The sequence below is a fragment of the Microcaecilia unicolor genome, chromosome 13, assembly GCF_901765095.1.
Source record: "Microcaecilia unicolor chromosome 13, aMicUni1.1, whole genome shotgun sequence".
Classification (NCBI taxonomy): domain Eukaryota; kingdom Metazoa; phylum Chordata; class Amphibia; order Gymnophiona; family Siphonopidae; genus Microcaecilia; species Microcaecilia unicolor.
In genome coordinates this window covers 5,069,701-5,097,124 of record NC_044043.1, presented here as the reverse complement: position 1 = coordinate 5,097,124, position 27,424 = coordinate 5,069,701, and the positions used below count along the sequence as shown (strand labels likewise).

Genomic DNA, 27,424 nt, shown 5'->3' with positions numbered 1-27,424 from the left:
CAAGACAGTAACAATATCCACAAAAATTTCAGCATAAACGTATGAAGGTGCTTTAAGCAACTGTCATATTTGAATATCAATGCAAATATTTTTTAAACACAATTTTTAAAAAACTTTTAAGACCTCAGTAATGACTCAAATGAGACTAAGTCTCATGGCTTGCTCAATTCTTAATTGGTCAAATACTTTATTATCAAAATTCAATAAACTGAAACCTCTCATTCAGCAATAAAAAATCTTTTTTTTAATTGAAAAAAAAAAAAATAGAGTCAAAATATTTTGATTTTCAAAGAAGGACCACAGTGCACATTCATACATTTTTTGCACTGGGATTTTTGTGGATATTCTATATAATTACAACTGCATGAAGTGCATCAGGATTATTAATTATGTCTGCACATAGGTCATTATTTTAGAAACGTATTCATAAGCGAGAGAGAGAGATTTCATGGGGCACAGCAAGGGCAGGACTAAAATTTGCACACATATTCCCCATTTTACAAAGGGAATACATTTGTATGGGGGGGAAATACCACTTTGGGCTTTACATTGGACTCAAAGGCATTTACAGGTTTTTTTATTATGAAATTAATTTTTCAGTGTTTTCATCAATAAAACAATATAAACTTCTATTTTAAACACCGAGAAAAATTACTCATTCTAAACTGTTCACAATCACAAATTTCATCCCATTTAAACTAAATCATGACACACTAAAGATGGATGGCTTTGAGGTCTGGACTCATACCCTCTCATCATCAAGCAGAGAAAAAGAAAGCCACAGGAACCTACACCTACGTTCATTGAGTACCACATAACCACTCCTGAAAACCATTTAAGACTGGAGGTATCTGTCCCAAATAGAAACGTTTGTTTTTCCAATACCAAAATGTTGGTGGATGATCTTGTAACCAATGATTAAGAACACATTTTTCCCCACTATATAGGCCTTACTGAGAAACAAATTTTGCCTTAATCTCTGAACCCAATACACATTAACGTTATTAAAAATAATCCCAAGAGCTGAGGACCTTATTGATTGATCAAGTAAATCTTCCAAATAAGTGATGATTGCTGTCCAAAAATCTTGTATTTTTCTACAATGCCAAGGAATTGTTTAGGTCCGGACATATCTGACAGACAGAGGTAGTGGCACAACCCTCTTTATGAGACAGCATCTGAGAAAAATAGGCTCTGTGTAAAATATGATAGACACACTTTAGCTCAGCATTGTGTACCATCCTTGGAATGTCTATTATTAAATGTGGTATGTGTATCACACCTAGTGGTTGGCCCAACTCCCTAACCCATTTGTCCAAAAGAGGGCTATAATGTTTAGGAGGGAAGCAATGATTTAAAACTTTGTGAAGCCATGAGATCGATATTTGCCCTGAAGCATCGCCTTTTAAACATTCCCGCTATTTGTTTCCCCAAGCAAGAACTCAAACTTTGCTCATCTAATGTCGACAGATAATGGATCAATTCTAAGTAAGCATAACGATTGCCAAACCCAAATGCTAGTTTCTGCTGCAAATCAGCAAAGTTCATTATAGTGCCATCCTCACATTATAAATGTTGTAGCAATGATATGCCCAGTGTTTTCCATTGCTCAAACATCCAATTATCTAATCCAGGAAGAAAGTCTGCAATTCCTCCGATTAGAAGAAGATCACCACTACTAGGATTACCCATGATTTTCTTCTATAGATGCCAAATTGGTTTCAAAAGAATACTGTTCTTAACATCAGAAGATATACTGGTTCTCCAAGCATAGAGTAAATGGTTTAGATGCCATGGTTTAAAATAAGCATGTTCAAAAGTCAAGTCTGTAAAATCAGTAGTCACCAACATCCAGTCTTTAAGATGTCTTAGCAAAAAGCTTGATTATATAATTTTATCTTTGGCAAGTCCAACCTGCCTTGTCACCAAGGACCCTTGCAAATAGTTCCAATTCATTTTGGACATTTTCCCCACCCAGCAACATTTTTCAATTCACACTGCAAGGCTACTAAGTCTTTCCTATGAAAATAGATAGGAAGTGTCTGTAACACATACAACCAGTGGGAGAAATCTATCATACGATAAAGGCAGCTCCTTGGGGGGTGACATGAAGGATGATGTAGAATAAAAAAGCGTTCAATTGACTAAAAAGTTCACATCAGATGCTTTATTCAAAGTAAAATGGGCTCATAAAGCATCTGAGTCCATTTTACTTTGAATAAAGCGTCTGATGTGAACTTTTTAGTCAATTGAACGCTTTTTTATTCTGCATCATCCTTTGTGTCACCCCCACTGTGTTTGCTCATCTGGTTTGTGCAAGAACGTTTGTTCTTCTGTGGTTGTTGTTAAAGGCAGCTCCTCCCCATCAAAGACAACAGCAAATGAGTCCAACTTTCTAACTGATGCCTAGAGTCCCTCAACAAGTTATCCACATTCAGTCGATATAGAGATGAAAAATCCATGGTCAACAATATTCCTAAATAGCAAAAAGATCCAGCAGCCCACTTCAGTGGGAAAGAATCTCCCCCATGCTCTCTGTAGAGAAAATCAACCCCACTAAGGCTTCAGACTTCGTCAAATTTAAAGCCTGAAAAGTCACCATATTCCAGAAAGCTCTCCAAAAGAACTGGAAAGGAACTGTACCGTGCACTAAGAGATTGCCTGCAAAAGCGGCAATTTTGAAAACAGTTTGACCAATCTTGAAACCTCATATCTCAGGATCACCCTGAATCTCCCATAATAGTGGATCTAACATTAAAACAAATAATAATGGAGATAGGGGACATCCTTGCCTGGTCCCTCAACAAACAGAAAAAGAATCAGATAAAATCCCATTTACCTATACTTTCACTCTTGGATCATGATATAACGCTCTAACAGCATTAAAAAAAAAACCCTGTAACCCGTTAAGCTTCCAAAATCCCATAAAGAAAATCCCAAACAACCCTATCAAATGCCTTTTCGGCATCAAGGCTAATTAAAATGAAAGAAATGTTGCTAATGTTAGCCATTTCCACAGTAGCCAATATCTTATGAACACTTTTACCCATACATCACCTGACACAGGCCCACCTGAGAGTTGGCTATAACTGATGGCAAAATACGTGAAAATAGTTAGAACTTTTACACATAACTTTGTCTCATAATTAAGTATCGAAATCAAGCATAAGATTCTGGCAGTGATGAGTCTTTACCTGGCTTCGGTAAACCAATAATTTGAGCATTATTGAGTATTTCAGGAAGCAACCTTGCTCAATTAATGTTTTAAATACTAATGTGACAGGTTCTACAGTCTCATCCTTCAATAGTTCATAGAATTCATTACAGAATCCATCATGCCCTGGAGCTTTGCCAAGTAGGCTCTGCTGAACAGCCCAGGCTACCTCCTCAGGTCCAAAGGAACACACTAGATACAGTGTTTCATCTCTCTCTCTCCCATTCTCAGTGTTAATCTTTTTTTACCCTTGCCATTAACAGGCTAATCTACTCAATAATCTACTACTGTATTTATTGATATACTTGTATAGTTGATATTATATAGTTTATAGATCTTTGGGAGTGTTTGTGAAAGCTCATTGAGGGTTTGCTGTGCTTCCAAAAACTAAGTTTTATAGGACAATGTAGGATGATGTCCATATTAAAAAAACTCCAAACAACCCAAAACACGGCAGCCAGACTCATCTTTGGAAAACCTAAATATGAAAGTGCGAAGCCCCTAAGAGAGAAACTACATTGGCTTCCGCTCAAGGAACGTATTGAGTTCAAGATCTGCACAACCGTGCACAAGATCATTCACGCAGACGCCCTACTCTATATGCTAAACCTAGTGGACCTACCGCCCAGAAACGCCAAAAGATCGGCCCGCAAATTCCTCAATCTGAATTTCCCCAGCTGCAAAGGAGTGAAATACAAACAGGCTTATGCTACGACCTTTGCATACAAAAGCACACAGTTTTGGAATGCGTTACCTAAGGCCCTGAAAACCATGAACAATCTAACCAGCTCCCGCAAAGCTCTGAAAACACACCTCTTTAACAAAGCTTACAAAAGTCACCCTCAATGATACAAATCATCCCCCAAACCACCCAAGCACACCTAAAATACTTCTCACACAACCTACCGAACATCCGCCCATCTATCCTCTTTTACCTCAGCTTATGATCAACTGTATTTAAATCATGAACTGACTTTATCATAACCTTACTCTGTAAGCCACATTGAGCCTGCACAAAGGTGGGATAATGTGGGGTACAAATGCAATAAATAAATAAATATGCTTAACATAGCTTAGAACTTGTCTTTCTAATGTCAAGAATTTATTATTGCTAGCTTTCTTTTTAAAGCTGGTAAATGCTAATATCTCTCCTCTCAGTACTGCTTCAGCAGCTTCCCAAAATAGGGTAGAATCGTTAGCATGTTCCCTGTTATATTCAACATGTTTCCATTTAGACAGCAAAAACTCAAAACTTCCATCTCTCTCTATAAATGAATAAGGAACTTCCACTTACAGGAGCCCAAAAAATTAATGACAGGTACAAAATCAACCACTACCATGGCATGGTCCATTATCTCAAACAGACCAATCTCTGCATTGTCAATGATGGAAAAAAATGCTTCTGGACACCAGGATGTAATCTATTATGGACATGGTGGAATGTGCCATGGATGTATGGGTATAATCCTGTTCTCTAGGGTGCAACATTCTCCACACATCCCATAATAAAGAGACACTTTCTGTGACTCCCACATTCTCCCTCCCCATGTGATGAGGGACCTACACCCCATTAAAATATCCTCCCATCAGTATGTCCAAAAACCAAGTAGATGTTTCAATATTTGCTTGTAGAAGTTTTTATCATATGTATTAAGTGCATAAAATGTTATATAGCATCATTTCTTCCCTCGCAACAGTCTTTGTTGTCATGTGGGTGATCACCTGCAATCCTTTTCTAATTAAAATTATTACCCCCTGCATTTCTTTTGCAGGCACAAGGAAGTCTAAGTATGTTCCTACCCGCCATTTATAGAATTTGATATGTTCATGAGCATCCCAAGTGAGCTTCTTGTACCGCATACAATTCAAGGTTCTCCTATTAACCTACAAAAGCACCCGATCTGCAGCCCCTCCTTACCTCTCTTCCCTCATCTCCCCTTACGTTCCGACCCGTAACCTCCGCTCTCAAGACAATTCCCTCCTTTCAGTACCCTTCTCCACCACCGCCAACTCCAGGTTCCGCCCTTTCTGCCTCACCTCACCCCATGCCTGGAATAAACTCCCTGAGCTCATACGCCAAGCCCCCTCCCTGCCCATCTTCAAAGCCTTTCTCAAAGCCCACCTCTTCAATGTCGCCTTCGGCACCTAACCACCATACCCCTATTCAGGAAACCTAGACTGCCCCAACTTGACATTTCGCCCATTAGCTTGTAAGCTCCTTTGAGCAGGGACTGTTCTTTTTTTGTTAATTTGTACAGCACTACGTAACCCTAGTAGCACTCTAGAAATGTTAAGTAGAAGTAGTAAATGGGACTTAACCCATTTATATATGCTGATGATGTCACAATATATTTACTTTTTCACATCACAAAAAATATTGGATAAGGTTAAAAAAGGGCTGGACCTTATGGAAAACTGGGCCACAATTTTCAGACTCAAACTAAATAGATAAAACCAAATTCCTAGTTCTATCTAGCTCACACAATCCCATTATCTACCAAACCTTCACAATCAACCAACAAACGTACCCAATTGAAACAGAACTAAAAATATTAAGAATCATTCTTGATAAACATGTATCTCTTGAAAATCAGGTCTCTACAGTCACATCAAAGAGTTTCAAAACCATATGGAAATTGAGAAGGATCAGAGATTACTTCCCAAACAATGATTTCGTCTTATAGTACAATTGCCAATATTATCCCAACTAGACTATTGTAACACTGCATACGTAGGATGCAAAGATAACATACTAAAATCACTTCAGACTGTTCAAAACACAGCAGCAAGACTGATATTTAAAAAAAAAAAAAAAATCGGAATATGAAACAGTAACCCCACTACTTGTAATGCTACACTGGCTCCCAATAAAGGCTAGATTATGTGTCAAAACAAGCACTCTCATCTACAGAATATTGTTTGGCATGTCTCCCGATTACATGCTAGAACTGATCGAACAGTCACCAAGAAATGCAAGCCCAGAGGCTACTTACTCCTTCACTTACCCAACTGCAAAAACATAACTTACAAATCCATCTACATGTCCGGATTTAGTTATCTGGGTTCAAAATGGTGGAACTCAACTCCCAAGGCTACAAGAAGCATCACAAACTACCTTTTCAAGAAATTATGTGGTTAACTAAATGTGATACTGTTAGTCCACACTACTCTACAAATGTAATGCATCATAACTCTCTCATAACTTATTTATAAGCCACCCTGAACCAAAACTTGTTTCTGGAAAATCGTGAGAGAGATAAATAAGCAAGCAAGCAAGCAAGCAAGCTACTGCTACCTGGTTTTTTTTTTGTTGTTTGTTTGTTTTAGAGTCTGGTGAGTTGATAACCCCTAAGTTTCACATTATTACCTTTAAAGACATCACATATAGAACATACTCAGTTACTTTTGGAAAAGAAAAACAGCAGTATATAAGTATTGCCATACTGGGAAAGACCAAAGGTCCATCGAGCCCAGCATCCTGTTTCCACCAGTGGCCAATCCAGGTCACAAATACCTGGCAAGATCCCCAAAAAGTACAAAACGTTCTATACTTCTTATCCCAGAAATAGTGGATTTTCCCCAAGTCCATTTAATAATGGTCTATGGACTTTTTCTTTAGGAAGCCATCCAAACCTTTTTTAAACTCCGCTAAGCTAACCGCCTTTACCACATTCTCTGGCAACGAATTCCATTGTTTAATTACACTTTGAGTGAAGAAATATTTTCTCCGATTCGTTTTAAATTTACTACATTGTAGCTTCATCGCATGCCCCCTAGTCCTAGTATTTTTGGAAAGCGTAAACAGACGCTTCACATCTACCCATTCCACTCCACTCGTTATTTTATAGACCTCTAACATGTCTCCTCTCAGTCGCCTTTTCTCCAAGCTGAACAGCCCTAGCCACTTTAGCCTTTCCTCATAGGGAAGTCGTCCCATCCCCTTTATCATTTTTGTCGCCCTTCTATGCACCTTTTGTAATTCCACTATATCTTTTTTGAGATACGGCAACCAGGGGGAATGTCCCAGCCTCCAACCATTCTACACTATGAGTCTCAGTGACCCTACACTGTTTACCCAATTCACTTTTTCTGCAAAAGTTCCTGATTTCAGGAAACCCCTTCCCTTAACCCCAATAGCCCAGATTATGTTCCTCCCTTCAAACTCTTCCCCTCTCCCACACCCTTCCATTACTCCTATCCTCCTTAACACATAATACACAAATGCACCAACTGCTGCAGTCACACATGGTGCACTGAACTCCCCCCCCCCCAACAAATAAAAAAACAATTAACCATGAAACATCATCACCCAAGAACCATTTTGTCTGGAGTTCTCCTCCCCACCTCACAAAAACCTTCTACTGATAATTCTCCTGAGAATCAAACAGTATTCATCATTTCTCTGCAAATTGCACAAAATGCTGTTGCAAGGGTGATTAGTGGACTTTCAGCATATGATCATATTACGCCAATGTTGATTGTTTTACATTGGCTGCCTGCTGAATATCAAATCAGATATAAAATTTTGATGCTGATATTCAAGGTTTTAATCAGGAAGATTTCACCAGTGCTTTCTTCCTTTGTACACTTTATTAATATTTTCAATAATTCACAAACCAGTGTGACTTAGCAATCCATCATCAATTCAAAAGAAAAAAAAAACTTATTAACGCAAAAAGCGTAAGGAAATGATACAAACATTATTTTCTGTCCACTATTAAGAAAGAGTGTTTCCAAGAAAAGGAAAAAGAAAAATAAACAGAATTAAAAATTAACACACATTTACCATTTCTGTGCTCAAACTCCAGCCTACTATGTGGGAGGGCATACAACTGTCACTTTAACTCTAGCTTCCAAAAAATCTTTAAGCTGTTTAGGGTCCATAAATTGAAATTGTTTACCCTCAAGCATTACTTGACATATACAAGGAAAACGTAATACAAAATTTGCTCTCAAGGCCTCGACTCTGGGGCGCAGTTCCAAAAAGGCCTTGCGCCTCATTTGTGTTGGCCTAGAGAGGTCAGGATAAATTCTAACTTTAGAACCCATAAAAAGCCTATCCAAGTGTCGTAGAGAAAGTCTTAATACAGCGTTCCGATCTGGCTCAAGCACAAAAGTGACCAGCATAGTCGTCCTATGGGTAATAACTTCCAACGAACTTTCCAGGAAGGAAGTAAGATTCATTCCTTCACCCATCTCTCGCCTTGTGGGATCTCCCAAGGTCCCCACAGTATTCCAGATGTAATATGCCCGAGTTATGGGGGGCAATGAGTCTTTATCCATTCCCAGAATGTCTATCAAATATTTTTTCACCATCTCAATCGGAGGAATTAACGGAGATTTGGGGAAATTAAGGAATCGGAGATTAAATCTTCGTGCCTGATTCTCCAAATATTCCAAACGTTTATGCAAAAAGTTATTATCTTTGATCAAAGCAGATTCCAAAGTCCCCATTTCTTGAATTTTGGCATCCACTTTCTCAATCTTAACGGACTGCTGTGCAGTCACTTGTGCCTGTATCAGAACAGCTTCTGAGAGAGTTTTAATATCATTTGAATTTTCTTTTAACATAGCTTGCATCGAGGAGTGTTGTATACCATATCCCACAGTGACTCAAGCGTCACAATAGTGGGTTTACTTATTCCACCCGTTGGTAAAGGGGAATGAGGTGGGGGCCCTGGACGAGAGAGTTTAGAGACTATGTCCTGTGGCAATACCTTTAAGGCCAATTCGGCCAAAAATGCTTGGTCCTGGGTCTCACTCTGGTTCGTTGCAGTCCTCCCCTCTAACCGTTGCGAATCCACCCCTTCGGTGTCCGTTCCTGGTAGGGCTGCTGCGGAGACCTCACTCCCCGGCTGTGGTGGAGCCCTGCGTTCCCCGGGGCTCAGGGAAGCCCCATCTCCGCTTCCAACTGACGTCAACGCGTCAGTAGCTGTAGAAGGAGTCGATGTGCACAGAGGTCCCGGTTGCTGCGTCGGGAATTGCAGAATCGACTGCTTCAGCGTCGAAGAGGGTCCAGGAGCCGAGGGAAGCTCCTTTACCTTCCCCCTCCGCTTTCCTATCATAAACGAGGGGGCGAGGGTCCCACTATTAGCGTCTCACTGCAACAACTCCGTGGAGCAAACTCAGGTATGTGCGTTCAGTACGCCATCTTGGAATGACCTAGGTCCTTTGTACACTTTCATCAACCATGGAGGAGTAACCTAGTGGTTAGTGCAGCAGGCTGTGATCCTGGTGAACTGGGTTCAACTCCCACTTCAGCTCCTTGTGACCCTGGGCACGTCACTTAACCCTCCATTGCCCGAGGTACAAAATAAGTACCTGTATATAATATGTAAACTACTTTGGCTGTTCCTTGCGGTCTTCTTCTGCTAATCTATTTCAGCTGTGACCTGGCTGGCTACTTCTCTCAAAGAACATTCATCCCATTCAAACGAGTCAGCACATGTCCAGAAGGTGCTTATCGGCAGGAGGCATGGTCTCCCAGGAATGAGGACCCTAAAGAGAACACCCTAGAAGGTGAAATAAGCAGGCTGAGAGACCTAGAGGGACAGACTCTAAAGTTAAGAGCCTTCTGAGGGAATCTTGGGGAGAGAGAGAGTCTCCTAGAAAAGGAAGAGTGGTCAGTAATGTAGAGGCATATTCTAGAGAGCCTCAGAAGCCCCTGAGCAAGCAGCTGGTATGGTTCTTATGACCTGTTATGAACCTTGAAAAGTACAAAAGAGTCAGTGGCACAGGAATACAGCTGGGGAGGAAGAGGAGTTCCCAGATTGTATTTGTTTGGAGGTTTTTTTTAGCAGGGGGGGGGGGGGAGCCTCCCAACTCCAGAAGGGAAGTCTGGAAATGGGGGCTAAAGATGTGCTGCCACATTTGAATGGGATGACGGTTGAGGGAACTAGCCAGCCAGGTCAGAGCAGAAATCCAAACAAATCTTGTACATGTTTTTGCTAGTGAAAAATCCAGAAAGCTGAACCAAGGAGATGCTACTCTGGGGAAGTTGCAGTGTGAGAAGTCTGCTGGTGGCAAAGAGCCTGGACGTTAAAAATGATAAATGTTTGTTAGTGTAGCGTCTAATAAGTGGAGTCAGTGGGAGGAGCCCACCAGAAAACAGGCAAACAGCCTAAAGGTTAAAAGTTTTGTATGTGTGTTTTGATGGGGGAGGGGGTGTTACCTGAAGAAGGATCAGAGCGCAGTTACCAGGACGGAAGCAATTAAAGGCAACTGATGCAGCTGAGCTTCAGAAAGTAGCAGGACTGGAGTGCAACAGAGTGGGACTCTCTGAAGCACTGAGCCCTCCTGTTGTTACCAAAAGAGGACTTTGTGCTGCCAGTTAGTGAAACCTGATAGAGATAAAATATTTGAGTTCTATGTGGTTTCATCAGAACTGAGTGGAGCTGCTGTTGGAATTGAGTCTGAAATAGTAAACCAGCATTATACCAGAAGTATGGACCCTGAGTTTTGTCAATAAAAGACTTTTTGGTTTGAGCTTCACTTGTCTATAGTAAAGGAATCCTACAGAGGAACAGGAATTGTGGCCCAGTCAGTTCCTCCATTCCTGCTGTGCCAAGAGGTCCCTTACAAACATCCATAGCCTCCTCCCCACAGGGCTCCCCCAGCTGCTTCTCATCACCCTGATCAGAGACCATTTCCCAATCATCTCCCCCGCCCTTCAATTCCTGAGAGTCTTGCATAGGAAGTGATGGATTCTGGGGATGGTAGTTCCTACCCCTAGTCAATATTCTGACTGGCCTCTTGACCACTAGGGGGCGAATCTAATGTCCAGTGAGTGAAACTTTCTCTTTCTTAAGAAAACCTCTTCCTCGAGCCCCTGCCTCAGCCCTCTTTTAGTCAGGCTCTTTTCCAACTCCTTACATACCCCCCCCCTGCTTAAGTGATTGCTAGGGTCCTCTATCTCCTCACTAGCAATCCGGGATAAAACATCGACATTCGCCAACAATCTCTCTGCCCTATGCTCTATGCGAAACCGGTAGGACTGCAGGGCTAGATACCAACGTGTGAGACGAGCATTGCTGTTTTTCATGTGTCCCAACCATTTTAGCTGGGTGTGATCAGTCACTAAAGTAAAGGGGCGGCGGCCATCCAAATAAAAATGGCACATCTGGATAGCCCATTTAATGGCCATCTATCGTGGAGTATCGCGTTTCATGAGGCAGTAGCTTGCGGCTCAGATACATGAGAGGACGTTCGTAACCCTCATGTAGCTGAGATAATACCGCCCCCAGCCCCACTCCTGAGGCGTCCGCCTGCAGCACAAAAGGCTTGGAAAAATCCACTGCCCTTAACACTGGTTCTTGACAGAATTAACCTTAATCTATCAAAGGCTTCTCCTCCTTCCCCATCCCACTGAAGGGTATTCGGAGCTGTATTTTTAAGCCTGTTAGTCAAAGGAGCCACTAAGGAGGCAAAATAAGGAATGAACCTGCGATATCATCCTACTATCCCCAAGAATCTCCTCAACCCCTTCTTATTCACAGGGCACGGGAAGTCTTTAATGCTCACTACCTTGTCACACAGGGCTGTTATGTGCCCATCCCCCACCATGTATCCCAAATACTTCACTCTCCGCTGACCAAAGTGACATTTTTGAGGGTTCAAAGTCAGACCTGCCTGCCTGAATGCCTTGAGCACTTCTCTGACTCGCAATACATGAGACGGCCAGTCCTCACTGTGAATAACCACATCATCACTATATGCGGCCCCGTATTCCTGATGCGGACGTAGTATTCTATCTAGAAATCGTTGGTATGACGCTGCAGCAGAATTAAGCCCAAAAGGCATCCTCTTAAATTGATATAGACCCAAAGGTGTAGAAAAAGCGGTTTTAGGCCTGGCCTCCTCAGTAAGGGGGATTTGCCAGAACCCCTTGGTCAGGTCCAGTGTCGACAGATACCTAGCGGTTCCTAACCGATCCAGCAGTTCATCAATTCTCGGCATCGGATACGCATCCGGAACTGACAGAGAATTGATCTGCCTGAAATCAATGCAGAACCGCCAAGTACCATCTGATTTAGGAACCAGCACAACGGGACTTGACCAAGGACTGAATGACTCCTCAATCACCACAAAGACTAGCATCTCTTTAACCTGTCTAATTACCTTCTGCCACTTAGGAGGTGAGAGGCGGTAGGGTCTTTGCTTCACCACCCTCCCTGGTGCCGATATGATGTCATGCCTTATAAGGGCCATTTTCCCCGGACAGGGGGTCAGCACATCCTGGAACTCAGTCAAAAGTTCCTGCCGTTGAGCGTCACTAAGGGTAGTGTCAATCTGGGGCTCACTGATTTTAAAAGAAATCTGTGATTTGTGGACCCAGGTCCTCCTCCAACTCCTCTATCTCCTGACTCCACAACACCTTCCTCTCCTGCCATGGCTTCAGGACATTAATGTGATAGGTCTGTAACCTCCCTTGCTCATTCTTTACTGCGTAGGTTACTGGCCCCAGCTGTTTCTCTATAGTAGCCGGACCCCTCCAGTTACTAGTAAATTTATACGGGGAGTCAGGCACTAATATCAACACTTTATCACCTATTCTGAACGTCCTCTCTGCACTTCTCCTGTCATAGTATGCCTTCTGAGATTCCTGACTCTTTTCCAATTGCTGTTGAGCACACTTACTCAATCTACTCAATTGTTCCCTTAAATCCACCAGGCAGCTGGCCACCCCTCTATCCTGCTCCTCCGGAGGCACCCACTGTTCTCTTAGAACATCCAACACCTCCCTGGGGCCCTCTCCCATACATCAATTCAAATGGGAATACACCCAGGGAGGCCTGAACGCTCTCACGACAAACAGCGAAAGGGAGCAATAAATCTCACTCTTCATGACAACACCCTAACTCCCTTCTCAACAACATCTTTAAGGTCTTGTTGAATCATTCAACCAGGCCATTTGTTTGAGGGTGATACGCCACTGTCCGGAGGTGATGAATCCCAAACGCCTCCCATACTTGCATTAGGGTGCGTGAGAGAGTTTGTACCCCTGTCTGTAAGCACCTCTCTCGGGAAACTCACCTCGCAAAAGATATGGATGAGATGGGACGCAATAACTTTTGCCGAAGTGTTACGGAGAGGCACTGCCCAGGGGTACCGAGTAGCCATGTTTTTGTTACATTTGTACCCCACGCTTTCCCACTCATGGCAGGCTCAATGCGGCTTACATGGGGCAATGGAGGGTTAAGTGACTTGCCCAGAGTCACAAGGAGCTGCCTGTGCCTGAAGTGGGAATCCAACTCAGTTCCTCTGTCCAAAGTCCACCACCCTAACCACTAGGCCACTCCTCTACTTTTAGCCAATTAGTGTGGGGTGAGTGGGAACAGGGCAGTCAACATCCTCTCCACTCCATGGCACCACGTGACCACTATAAGTTTGTTTGGATTTTTTTTTAACTGCTTATTTTGGCAAGGACTTTAAATAAGAAACTAAGTTAAACCAGGTCTAGACAACACAGTATTTTTAGCTTGAGAAACAGCAGACATTACCTTGTTGGATCATATAATTGTAAGAGACACATCTCTTATTCCTTTTGAGGAAATCCAATTACGTATAGGAGAGCACTGGGGGACTAGATTTTCCTACTGTCAGTTAAAACATTATGTACTCTCTTCAGATTGGCGCTTTCTTACTTTCCGAGTTGGCAATAAATTACAAACTTTTTCCATGGAGTATCGGAAGAGGAGGTCTCAATCTCAAGTTTTCATAAGGTGCTTACTAAATTGGATGCTGCTAATTATATGAGCGAGGTTAGGCACAGATGGGAATATGATAATGGTCAAGATTTGGAAGATTGGGTGATGCTTAATAATAGTAAGGGTATTCCAGGATTAACTTCCAATGCAGATCTTAGAGAATGTTACTTTTGTACTCTGCATACAGCCTACGTCACCCAAGTACAATTATATAAATTTGGTCACAATTTCATGTCTGTGGTAAATGCTTAAGTTCAGATAACAATTTGCTACATTCCTTCTGGACCTGCTCTCACATTAGGCAGTTTTGGACTGCCATAGTTCAGTATGTCTCTGCTCTAACAGATAAAACCCTACTAAATTCACCCGTAAATCTTCTTCTGGCTAAAGCAGAGACTAATAGGGGGAGCTCTAGAAGGGATACAATTCTAGTTTGTAAAATGTGCCTAGTAGCCCCAAAATGTATTTTGTAGTCGTGAACCGCCTACCTCTTGGAAATAGAAAAATCAGGTCCCATCAATTGCTTGTTTGGGAGGAACGTAGCTCCTTTAAACTTACAAAATGTTTTCTGATCATTTGGGATAATTATATTCAACACATGACACCCCAGGGTAGGAGTCTCCTTTTAAACACTTTGTTTGACTTGGAAATCAGCGGTAGAACTAAGTACTGCTGATCTCCAAGTCAAACAGACAGTGCAAACTTAGAACTAAGTTTGCATTCTCTTATGTCTCTTTCTGCATTACCTTGTTTTCTTGGTCCCAGAAAGCCATAAGAAACCAGGCTGATGGTGATAAAAGTTTTCTTTGGTTTGACACTGGGCGGGGGGAGGGGGGGGGGGAAGAGGGAGCGGATATGTCAAAAGCAGGGGAGACACCCCCCCCCCCCCCGTTAGCAGCTGCCCTGCGCTAATGCTGACAGTCCATTCACTTTGAATAGGCTGTGTTGGTATTGTCATACGGCTTAGTAAACATGGGGGTTTGTTTATTAATCTTTATTGAAATTGAAAGAAATATTCTATTTGTTTTTGTCTGTTTGGATTGCCGAGAATGCATTTTGTTTGGTTATTGACTCACCAGTACAGTTGATTTACTTTAAACAAGGAACTAAGTGTATCGTTCTCCTCCTTAATACCCCCATTCTTTATTTCTACCTCCAAAATAAAATCAAGTTAAAACTGCCGCCTCACTAAATTGACAAAACTTATATGTGTAAGTTAAAAAGGGGCAGCTACAAGTACAAATGGTACCACTTACATGTGGAAATGATAATGTTGCAAAACCTCTATGGGAAAGCTGCCAGATTTGTAATGTTCATTTTTTCAACATATATTTATTTGCAAAGTGGCTGCTCCTGCTGGCAAATGCATGTGCACTCCTCTAGGTGTTTTAGAAAGGCTCTGCATTACAGATCCTTTTCTAAAATGCCACCACAACTGAGCACATTGCAACCTGCACATCTCAATTTCACTCTCCATTTCCTTTGTAAATGTGGCTCGTAATAAATCTGCATGAACTTAACTGGAATACATTCTCTCATCAAAAATTAAATTCCAATCCCTTTATAAATTCAAAGTCATTGCAGGAATTACATTTTGCATGTACTCTCTGAGCACACCACCCGAACTCTCATCCACTCTCTCATTACCTCTCGCCTTAACTACTGCAACCTACTCCTCACTGGCCTCCCACTTTGCCATCTATCCTCCCTTCAGTCCGTTCAGAACTCTGCTGCATGTCTTATCTTCTACCTGGACCAATATACTCATATCACCCCTCTCCTCAAGTCACTTCACTGGCTTCCGATCAGGTACCCCATACAGTTCAAGCTTCTCCTATTAACCTGCACTCGATCTGCAGCCCCTCCTTACCTCTCTACCCTCATCTCCCCTTACGTTCCTACCCGTAACCTCCGCTCTCAAGACAAATCCCTCCTCTCAGTACCCTTCTCCACCACCGCCAACTCCAGGTTCCGCCCTTTCTGCCTCGCCTCACCCCATGCCTGGAATAAACTCCCTGAGCCCATATGCCAGGCCCACTCCCTGCCCATCTTCAAAGCCTTGCTCAAAGCCCACCTCTTCAATGTCGCCTTCGCCTTCGGCACCTAACCACCATACCTCTATTCAGGAAATCTAGACTGCTCCAACTTGACATTTTGCCCATTAGATTGTAAGCTCTTTTGAGCAGGGACTGTCCTTTTTGTTAAACTGTACAGCGCTGCGTAACCCTAGTTGTGCTCTAGAAATGTTAAGAAGTAGTAGTAGTACTGTAAGAAATCATCTTTTTACCAAACACATTATGATCCCAGTCTTTATTAATTTTATTCTTTAATAAAACAAGGCACAGTAAACTAGAGAAAATGTCACCATCATCTCCCGAACAACAAAAACTTCAGATTGTAATTGCAAAAAATCAGCACCTATCCGTAGTGGGCAGGACAGTGGGCAGGACCTGTAGAAGTAAACCAGTAATGACAATGATGGACAGTGTAGAATACAGACATACTACTGTGCACCTGGAAAGGATGAACAGACGGATGCAGAAATGTTCAAGGAAATTAGCGACGCTAACAAACTGGGCAACACAATAATAATGGGTGATTTCAATTACCCTGATATTGACTGGGTAAATGTAACATCGGGGCACACTAGGGAGGTAAAATTCCTTGATGAAATCAAGGACTGTTTTATGCAGCAGCTGGTACAGGAACCGACGAGAGAAGGAAAAATTCTAAACCTAGTCCTTAGAAGAGCACATGATCTGATGCGGGAGGTAATGGTACTGGGGCCGCTTGATAACAGTGATCATAATATGATCAGATTTGATATTAGTATACATAGGAAATCAAATACGTTAGCGTTTAACTTTAAAAAAGGAGACTATGACAAAATGAGAACGGTGAGGAAAAAAAAAAGCCTTAGAGGAGCGGCTGCGAGGGTCAAAAATTTACATCAGGCATGGATGCTGTTCAAAAACACCATCCTGGAAGCCCAGGCCAAATATATTCCACGTATTAAAAAAGGAGGACGGAAGACCAAACGACAGCCGGCATGGTTGAAAAGTGAGGTGAAGAAAGCTATTAGAGCTAAAAGAAAATCCTTCATAAAATGGAAAAAGGAACCAAATGAAAATAATAAGAAACAGCATAAGGAATGTCAAGTCAAATGCAAAGCACTGATAAGGAAGGCAAAGAGGGACTTTGAAAAAAAGATTGCGTTGGAGGCAAACACACATAGTAAAAATTTTTTTTTAGGTATTAAAAGCAGGAAGCCGGCCAAAGAATCAGTTGGACCACTAGATGACCGAGGAGTAAAATGGGCAATCATGGAAGACTAAGCCATAGTGGACAGATTAAATGAATTCATTGCTTCAGTCTTCACCGAGGAAGATTTGGGTGGGATACCGGTACCAGAAATGGTATTCGAAGCTGACGAGTCGGAGAAACTTAATGAATTCTCTGTAAACCTGGAGGATGTAATGGGGCAGTTCTACAAACTGAAGAGTAGCAAATCTCCTGGACCGGATGGTATTCATCCCAGAGTACTGATAGAACTGAAAAATGAACTTGCAGAGTTGTTAGTAGTATGTAATTTATCCTTAAAATCGAAGATTGGAAGGTGGCCAATGTAACACCAATTTTTAAAAAAGGTTCCAGAGGAGATCCGGGAAATTATAGAACAGTGAGTCTGACGTCTGTGCCGGGCACAATGGTAGAAACTATTATAAAGAACAAAATTACAGAGCATATTCAAAAGCATGGATTAATGAGACAAAGAGGCATATTTTCAAAGCACTTTGGGAGGCTAAGTTCCATATGTTTCTATGGAACTTTGGGAGGCTAAGTGCTTTGAAAATAAGCCTCAAAGTCAACATGGATTTAGTGAAGGGAAATCTTGCCTCGCCAATCTACTACATTTCTTTGAAGGGATGAACAAACACGTGGATAAAGGTGAGCCGGTTGATATTGTGTATCTGGATTATCAGAAGGTGTTTGACAAAGTACCTCATGAAAGACTCCAGAGGAAATTGGAGAGTCATGGGATAGGAGGTAGTGTTCTATTGTGGATTAAAAATTGGTTAAAAGATAGAAAACAGAGAGTAGGGTTAAATGGTCAGTATTCTCAATGGAGAAGGGTAGTTTGTGGGTTTACCCAGGGGTCTTTGCTGGGACCGCTGCTTTTTAACATATTTATAAATGATTTAGAGATGGGAGTAACTAGTGAGGTAATTACATTTGCTGATGACACAAAGTTATTCAAAGTCGTTAAATCGCCGGACAATTGTGAAAAATTACAAGAGGATCTTACAGGACTGGGAGACCGGGCGTCTAAATGGCAGATGATGTTTATTGTGACCAAGTGCAAAGTGATGCGTGTGGGAAAGAGGAACTTGAATTATAGCTACGTCATGCAAGGTTCCATGTTAGAAATCACAGACCAAGAAAGGGATCTAGGTGTCGTCATTGATGATACACTGAAACCTTCTGCTCAGTGTGCTGCTGCGGCTAAGAAAGCAAATAGAATTTTAGGTTTTATTAGGAAAGGAATGGAAAACAAAAATGAGGATGTTATAATGCCTTTGTATCGCACCTCGAATATTGTGTTCAATTCTGGTCGCCGTATCTCAAAAAAGATATAGTGTAATTATAAAAGGTGCAAAGAAGGGCGACGAAAATAGTAAAGGGGTTGGGACGACTTCCCTATGAGGAAAGGCTAAAGCGGATAGGGCTCTTCAGCTTGGAGAAAAGGCGACTGAGGGGAGATATGATAGAGGTCTATAAAATAATGAGTGGAGTGGAACGGGGAGATGTGAAGCGTCTGTTTACACTTTCCAAAAATACTAGGACTGGGGCATGCAATGAAGCTACAATATAGTAAATTTAAAACGAATCGGAGAAACTTTTTCTTCACTCAACATGTAATTAAACTCTGGAATTCGTTGCCAGAGAATGTGGTAAAGGCGGTTAGCTTAGAGGAGTTTAAAAAAGGTTTGGATGGCTTCCTAAAGAAAAAGTCCATAGACCATTATTAAATGGACTTGGGGAAAATCCACTATTTCTGGGATAAGAAGTATAGAATGTTTTGTACTTTTACTACTACTACTACTACTACTATTTAACATTTCTAGAGCGCTACAAAGTGTACGCAGCGCTGTACAAACACAGAAGAAAGACAGTCCCTGCTCAAAGAGCTTACAATCTAATAGACAAAAAGTAAAGCATTTAAATACTTTTGTGGGATCTTGCCAGGTATTTGTGACCTGGATTGATCACTGTTGGAAACAGGATGCTGGGCTTTATGGACCTTTGGTCTTTCTCAGTATGGCAATACTTATGCACTAAATTACGTTATGCTATGTTATGCACTGTGGATGTTAACACCCCTCCTTTTTAGCTGATTTGAGTTCAACCTCCTGCTATATTGATAAGCAGTATTCACATCATAATGAAAAACAAAAGTAGAATTTTATTTACAAAGGCAAACGTGGAGGGGCATTTTCAATATGACACCTAAATCATATTGCAAAAACCAGTTAGAAACAAAAAAAGCAGCACTGGGCCTTCAGGGTTGGGATAAGCAAAGTCCTCCTTTATTAAAAGATAGCCCCGACACGGGCCGCATGTTTCGGCACACTAGCGCCTGCCTCAGGGGTCTCTGATGTAGGTAGTGCACATTCGCTCAAAAAACGCTGTGGATAAAAATCAGTTAGCAAACATTACCATTTTCAAAGCTGAAAAACATCTCTCTTTTCTTTGAAAATGGCCATTTCCTAGACATTTTCTGCTTAGTGCATCTATCTTTTTGGACCATTTAAAAAAAAAAAATCCAAGTGAAAAATGCACAAAAATCAAGCCATTGGGTTGTAGGAGGAGCCAGCATTCTTAGTACACTAGCGACAGACATTTCAGCAGAGCTGTGGGGCACTGCAGTGAACGCCACACAAAAATCTTTGGTACACATTCCAAAACCTTACTGAACCCAATTATACACTCTACTACAATAACCCTTATGGTTGCAGATGACACCTTTATATGGGAACAGTAGGTTTTTGGTGGGTTTGGGGGGGCTGACACTTTCCACCACAAGTGTAACAAAGTGGTAAGGGACCCCCCTTCTCCACAGTACACTGCACCGTCCACTAGGATCTCCAGGGAACTGCTTGCTGCTCTAATAGGACTGACCATAACATCTGAAGCAGTCACAGAGGATGGTATATTACCATTTCATTCCCATCTTTCAAGGGTTGTAGAGTGAGGTGTCAGTGACTACGGGGGGAATAAGGGGTTGTCATTCTTTTATTCCTCCAGTGGTCATCTAGAGCACTTTTTTTGTGATTTAGTTGAAACTTTTGTTCTAGACCTGTTTTAATAATAAGTTTTATTAGTACTTACTGCCTAGGAAAGGTTCCGTCAAGGCTATCTACTATAATAAAACTCACCCTCAACGTTCTGAGGACACTGACGTCAGTGAAGCCAAGCTCTGACTTCCTTCAAAAAGGTTTGAAGGTTCGTGGTGGTGAAGCCACCAAAATCGCTCCAGCGAGGGCGGAGCAATGGCAGAACAACGAAGGGGTTGGCAGAGAGGGAGGCAGGGAGTGGGAAATCGCTCCGGGCCCCGCCCTCGAGGGTGGAGCAATGGCAGAACAACGAAGGGGTTGGCAGGGAGGGAGGAGGGGGGTGTTGGCGACGAAAACCTTGCTAGGGCCTGTTTCATTTGCTCTGAAATCGGCTTCTTTTACTAGTTTACAATAAGATATAAAAAAAAAAAATAAAATAAAACTACTAACAGAGAGGAACTACACTGAGGCCAGGAAAACAAAAGCAAAATAGAGCTAAAAAACAGAGAACGCAGTATCAAAAAAGTAATTAAGTATTCAGAGACGCCATTATGAAGCCTCAGTTGAGCCAGCGGCCTGCGAACTGTTGCAGGAATCGTAAGCCAGCCATAATAAATAAGTGGACCTTAAGTTGGGCATTGAAAATAGATAAAGTGGGTTCCAGCCAGAGGACTAAGGGGATAGTGTTCCAAAGGGAGGGACCCATTATGCTAAATATCTGAGAGCACATGGAGGACAGATTGATGGAATGGAGACAGGGAACTTGTAATAGGTGATCCTGTGAGGAATGGAATGCCCTAGGAGGGCAGTAGGGGATTAGGTATTGGAACAAGTAGGGAGGTTGACCGGAATAGTGAATTTTGTGAACCAGCAGGAGTATTTTGTACAAAATTCAGGATGCAACGGGGAGCCAATGCTCTTCTCGAAGAAGCAAAGTAACATGGTCAAATCGTTTTGCCCCAGTTAAGAGGAAAATAGCTGCATTCTGGACTAGTTGTAGGTGCTGGATGACTTTCTTTTGAGCACCTTGCAGCAGTGCATTGTAATAGTCTAAACAGGAGAGAACCAATAGTGAATAGATGGCAAACAAAGTAGAGCATTTTCAGTTTAAAAAAGCTGGTGTGTATGATCAACTTTAAGCCCTGGACATTTTTGATTCGTTCCATTATGGCAGAAAAACATCCAAACCTTTCCTTTAACACCCCCCCCCCCCCCCCGACACGCCCCCTAGTGATTTGGATGAACAGCATAGAAAAATGGCTAAAAAAAATAGGTTTCAAAAAATATTTGGGTGTTCTTGCAAGAAAAATATTCATCTACCGGTTTATGCTACTTTTTGGGCAGTTCTCTTTTGAAAATGAGACCATTAATACAACATGGAACAGAAGAAAAGAAAATTCCTATTCATATACACAAAATAACCGAAAAGGAAACACACAAATCTCAGTTGAATCATCCCCCCCCCCCCCCCCCCCCCCCAGTCTTTTAGCAAAGTAAATATACAGCCTTGGTAGGTGAGTGATCCTTCAAAAGTAGGGAAGAAGGAAAGTGTCTTTCACAGTCCTCAAGCAATTTCTGTGATCTCTCCAACTTCCAGACCCTCTGTCTCTTCCAATTGTCTTTTAGCCTCTGGTTTATCAGTGGTGACCTTTCAATGACGGCAACATCTTGATCTGTGATTGGTCTAGATCTGATTTCTAGAGAGATATGCTGAGCACAGGAATATATTTGATGTCACTGTGGCATTCTTTGGATGTTCCTACATACTTTGCTCAGATTCTTCTTGAGCCCGAGGTTTATTCGGAGATGGCAGACAGCTATTTTCAGACACACACTTCCCATGCAAAGCAGAGCTGAGCTGTAACTTTCCAGGACAGGGTTTATCAGAAACTGCTTTTATCGCATAAGTGTGTGTGTATAACTCATGCCAAAAGATTGTGAAACACTACCCGGGGGGGAGCCAACCCCCCCCCCCCCCCCTCAACAATTCCCTCTCTTAAGTCAGAAACAGGCAATTGCACCTCAGGTCTTATCTAAATTATATTGTGTGTGTACGTTAGGTCCATTCTGATGGCATGGAAGAATACAACAAGAGTTGAAAACCACCTATGGCAAAGAATGAACCGTAGCAAAAGAAAAGAAATGCATATTACAACCATGAATTAGGTATATAACAAGCATAAAATACAAACAATGAATGTATAATATCTAATGATACAATGATACTTGCAAGAAACAAGTACAGTAATAAATGGATATGCAAATAGAAGTCAAGCTAATACATCACATACTGGTACCGATAGTAATAAATCAGCAATGCAAACATTAAATAAGCACAGCTTTCATAAGCAACCTAATATAAAGTGAAATGACAAAAAATGAATGTCCATGGAAGTAGAATGTCCTTTTCTTCTGCAAGTCCTGTACTTGTAAGATGGATCACTTGTAGTTTCATGGATGACTAGTCACTCTGTTACTACAATTCACAAAGTAGCTGCAGAAGGCAACGAAGCAAATGATGGTGGATCAGGTGCACAAGGCACATCATGGAATGTTTTTAAACTATTGTTGAATCTGCAGCTTACAGGATGCCTGTTATTCTCAGTCTGCTTAAGTACATAAGTATTGCCATACTGGAACAGACCAAAGGTCCATCAAGCCCAGCATCCTGTTTCCAACAGTGGTCAAGCCAGGTTACAAATACCCGGCAAGATCCTAAAACAGTACAACACATTTTATGCTGCTTATCTTAGAAACTAGTAAAAGAGGTCCGTTTCTGATAGAAATGAAATGGGCACTAGCAAGGTTCCATGCCCCCCTCCCTCTCCTCCAAGTTCCAACCCCCCTCCCCTCCGAGTTCCAGGACCCCCTCCCCTTCGAGTTCCAGGGCCCCCTACTCTTTGTAAGCTACCTACATTGACTACCTAAGTTGTAAGTTACCTACACTGACTACATAGCTTGTAACCTTTAGATTGTAAGCTCTCTTGAGCAGGGACTGTCCTTCCCCATGCTAAACTTGTACAGCGCTGCGTAACCCTAGCAGCGCTATAGAAATGCTAAGTAGTAGTAGTAGTATTTTTGGAAAAAATAAACAAGCAATTCACATCTACCCGTTCCTCTCCACTCATTATTTTATAGATCTCCGTCATACCTCCCCTTAGCTGTCTTTTCTCCAAGCTGAAGAGCCCTAGCTGCTTAATCCTTTCCTCATAGAGAAGTCCTCTCATCCCCTTTATCATTTTCATCACCCTTCTCTGTACCTCTTCTAATTCCACTATCAGGCTTATTTTCGAAAGAGAAGGGCGCCCATCTTCCGACACAAATCGAGAGATGGGCATCCTTCTCCCAGGGTCGCCCAAATCAGCATAATCGAAAGCCGATTTTGGGCATCCTCAACTGCTTCCCGTCGCGGGGACGACCACAGGGGTGTGTCGGCACCATAGCGAAGGAGGGACTGGGGCGTGATTAAGAGATGGGCATCCTCAGACGATAATGGAAAAAAGAAGGGCGTCCCTGACGAGCACTTGGCCGACTTTACTTGGTCCAAGCCGTGAAAAGGTGCCCGAACTGACCAAATGACCACCGGAGTGTTCATATACAATGGAGGAAAAATTAGAAGCAGTAGACAGGTTGCAAAACGGCAAATCTCAAGAGACAGTTTCGAGAGATCCCAGCATCGGAGGTTGGATTAAAAAAAAATGAAAGCAAGGAGTAACTGGAGCACTAGAATTGACCGAGTCTCTCTCTTTTCAGGAAACTCAGTAGAAGACTTTACATCACCTTTACATGAGCCCCAGTCGAGTACATAAAATCTGGCTGGCTAGATCTGCTGATTGACCTAAGCATGCCCAAGAGAGTTACTTATATTCATTGTTGGTGGTCTTGTTTGAAGATTTTCTGTTTCTGGAAGGTGCTCTGGACCCATCTTGAGAGACTTCTCCACCATACTGTATCCAGAATCCCAAAATTATGTTCAATGGACCTGGATGACGATCTTGAATTGCCCAGCGAGAAGCAGGTATTCTGTGCAAAAAGCTTACTTGATGGCAAAACGCTGCATTTTGTTGCAATGGATACATCCATCACTTTGGATGAAACAAATTGTCACAAAACATGGTTTGTAGGCCTGTAAACTGTATTGATTATTTCTTAAAGTGTATTTCTCTAGTTTGGGCAGCAGGTGGTGTATGTTTAAAGCTGTTACAGAGAAATGACTGTTCCTTCTTTAGTTTAACACAAAGAAGTAACAACCTGCAGTGATGTGGCCAGCTACTTTTAAAAAAATGTTCTGGGCTCTGATTGGTCCAGGAGCTCAAATTCAGTCTGGAAATACTGGATTTTTCTCCAGTCTCAGTTTGGAAGTACAGCGAGAAAGACCTCTTTACTGAAACCCTGTGAGCAGATATACTGTAACCTGTGAGCAGCTATATTTCCTGTACTTCCCAGGCACAAAAGCAGATCAAAAAAGAGGCACAGAGTGTCTTGCAACAATAGAGAGAAGCAACACCAGAGCAGATACTATAAAGTTCAAAAAGTCTTTATTCAAACAATCCCAAATGACTAAGTAGTGGTTTGTGTGTTGGGTCTGTGAGTGCTTTCTAGGAACTGTGGGACCATTGGGAAATCACCAGGGATAACTTGAGAGCAGGAGAACCACCCAGAGGTGGTTGGGACCCAGTTGGTGGAAGGAGGGCACTAGCGTAGAGCACATGCCCAGGTGCAGGCGGACCTGAGCTGGGCTGGGGATAGACCCTTTAAGTGGCCTCAGGGTTAATCCCAGGCGAGTGGCTAGATGTTTCATGACACCAATGCATCATCTCCTTCATATGGAACATAAGAGTAATCATACTGGGTCAGACCAATGGCCCATCTAGCCCTGTATCCTGTTTTCCAAACAGACGCCAAGAAAGGTCACAAGTACCTGGCAGAAACCTAAATCATGGCAACTCTCCATACTACCAATTCCAGGGCAAGCAGTTGCGTCCCATGTCTGTCTCAATAGCAGACTATGAACTTTTCCTCCAGGAATTTGTCCAAATCTTTTTAAATTCCAGATACGCTAACCGCTGTTAGCACATCCTCCAGCAGAGTTCCAGAGCTTAACTATTCATTGAGTGAAAAAATATTTCCTCCTATTTGTGTTAAAATTATTTCCATGTAACTTTGAGTGTCCCCTAGTCTTTGTACTTTTGGAACGAGTAAAAAAATCAATTTACTTCTACTCATTCTACACCACTCAGGATTTTGTAGGGCTCAATCATATATCTCCCCTCATCCGTCTCTTCTCCAAGCTGAAGAGCCCTAACCTCTTTCATTTTCCTCATATGACAGGAGTTCCATCCCCTTTTATCATTTTGGTTGCTCTTCTTTGAACTTTTTCTAATTCTACTATATATATTTTTTGAGATACAGTGACCAGAACTACGCAATACTCAAGGTACGGTGGCCACCATAGAGCGATACAGAGTCATTATAGTATTTTCAGTCTTATTCACCATCCCTTTCCTAATAATTTCTAGCATCCTGTTTGCTTTTTTGGCCGCCACCGCACACTGAGCAGAAGAATTCAGCGTATTTTCTACAATGACACCTAAATCTTTTTCTTGAGCGCTGACCCCAGCATCACCTTACATTTGTCCACATTAAATTTCATCTACCATTTGGATGCCCAGTCTTCCAATTTCCTAAGGTCTTCTTGCAATATTTCACAGTCTGCATGTGTTTTAACAATCTTGAATAGTTTATATCATTTGCAAATTTGATCACCTCATTCGTCATCCTGATTTCCTTATCATTTACAAATATGTTAAATAATACCAGTCCCAGTACAGATCCCTGCGGCACTCCACTGTTCACCCTCCTCCATTGAAAGAAATATTTCAGAGAGAGACAATGGTGGAAGCATGGAACGGCCTCCCAGTGGAGCTTGTGGAGTCGAGGACTGTGTCAGAATTTAAGAAGGCATGGGATAAGCAAGTAGGATCACTTAGGAAAAGGAAGAATTAGGGGTTTCACAGGATGGGCAGACTGGATGGGCCATTTGGCCTTGTTCTGCCATCATGTATCTATGTTTCTCTGTGAGTAAACATCAGACCCTTATCTCAAAGTTTGTTAAATATATCTTGCTCAACAATACTTTTTGTGGGGTTTTTTTGTCCTCCCTAGGTTTGGCCAACATTGTCAATGGGATATATAATTTTTTAAGAAAATCCTGGATTATATAAGGGGGAAAATGGATATCATAATCAAACACTTTAAATATCCACTAATTAGTTTTGACAGTCCTGTGAAAACAAAAGGAAGGGATCAACAGCAGTAGCCATACATTTGTCTGGATTTTATTTATTTCAGTTTGATTAAATGCCTTACCAAATCACTCAAGAGGCTCCCTATTTAACAGCAGCTCCAGTTGCAGCAATTGTGCTGTGCTCAAATCTCCTAGACACAATGAATAATTACAGCAGAAAGAGGAATGGACCACTTTAGGTGAGTTTGAAAAAAATAGATTTCTCTATTTGTCTGGCAGAGTCAAAACTTATTACAATGTACATAAACCATGCTGAGTCAACTTAATATCTACCTTTATATAATCGGAACAGACCCGGCACAGACTTCAGTAATTAAACTCGGTATGCTGCATATAATTCTGGATGCTATTCACAGACAAAGCATCAATTCACAAGATAAATGATACACTTGATAGGTATTTCAAAAGTATCTAAGTACTAGTAGTCTTCGCTGTATGTAAATTTTTTTTTTATCATATTGACCGTTGCCCCCCCCCCCTTCTTTGGGTTTCCAACTCAATCTGAACTGACTTGTATTGAAATTTCAATTACAACTATTTTGTGATAATCGTTGGCCATGGGCCACAGGTGTCACCACTAAGCAAGAACCGAGACTCCCCCACCCCCAGGGTCTCTGTAGTATCCCCAGATAGCTCAGGAAACCAGAATTGAATCTGTGCCTTTTGCACGCATCAACTTTTTATTGCAGAGGAGTAGCCTAGTGGTTAGTGCAGCGGACTGAGAACCTGGGGAACCGGGATTGATTCCCACTGCAGGTTCTTGTGATACTGGGCAAGTCACTTAACCCTCCACTGCTCCAAAATAAGTACCTGTATATCATATGTAAACCATTTTGTTTATAAGCACAGAAAGACGGTAGAT

At 41.9% G+C, this 27,424-nt stretch overlaps 1 protein-coding gene across 1 annotated transcript in view; it reads right to left on the bottom strand.

The window, feature by feature from the left end:
• The window catches only part of METTL16 (methyltransferase like 16), a 137,785-nt gene that overhangs the window by 93,715 nt on the left and 16,646 nt on the right, over positions 1-27,424 (bottom strand). The gene's annotated exons all lie outside the window — the stretch shown is intronic.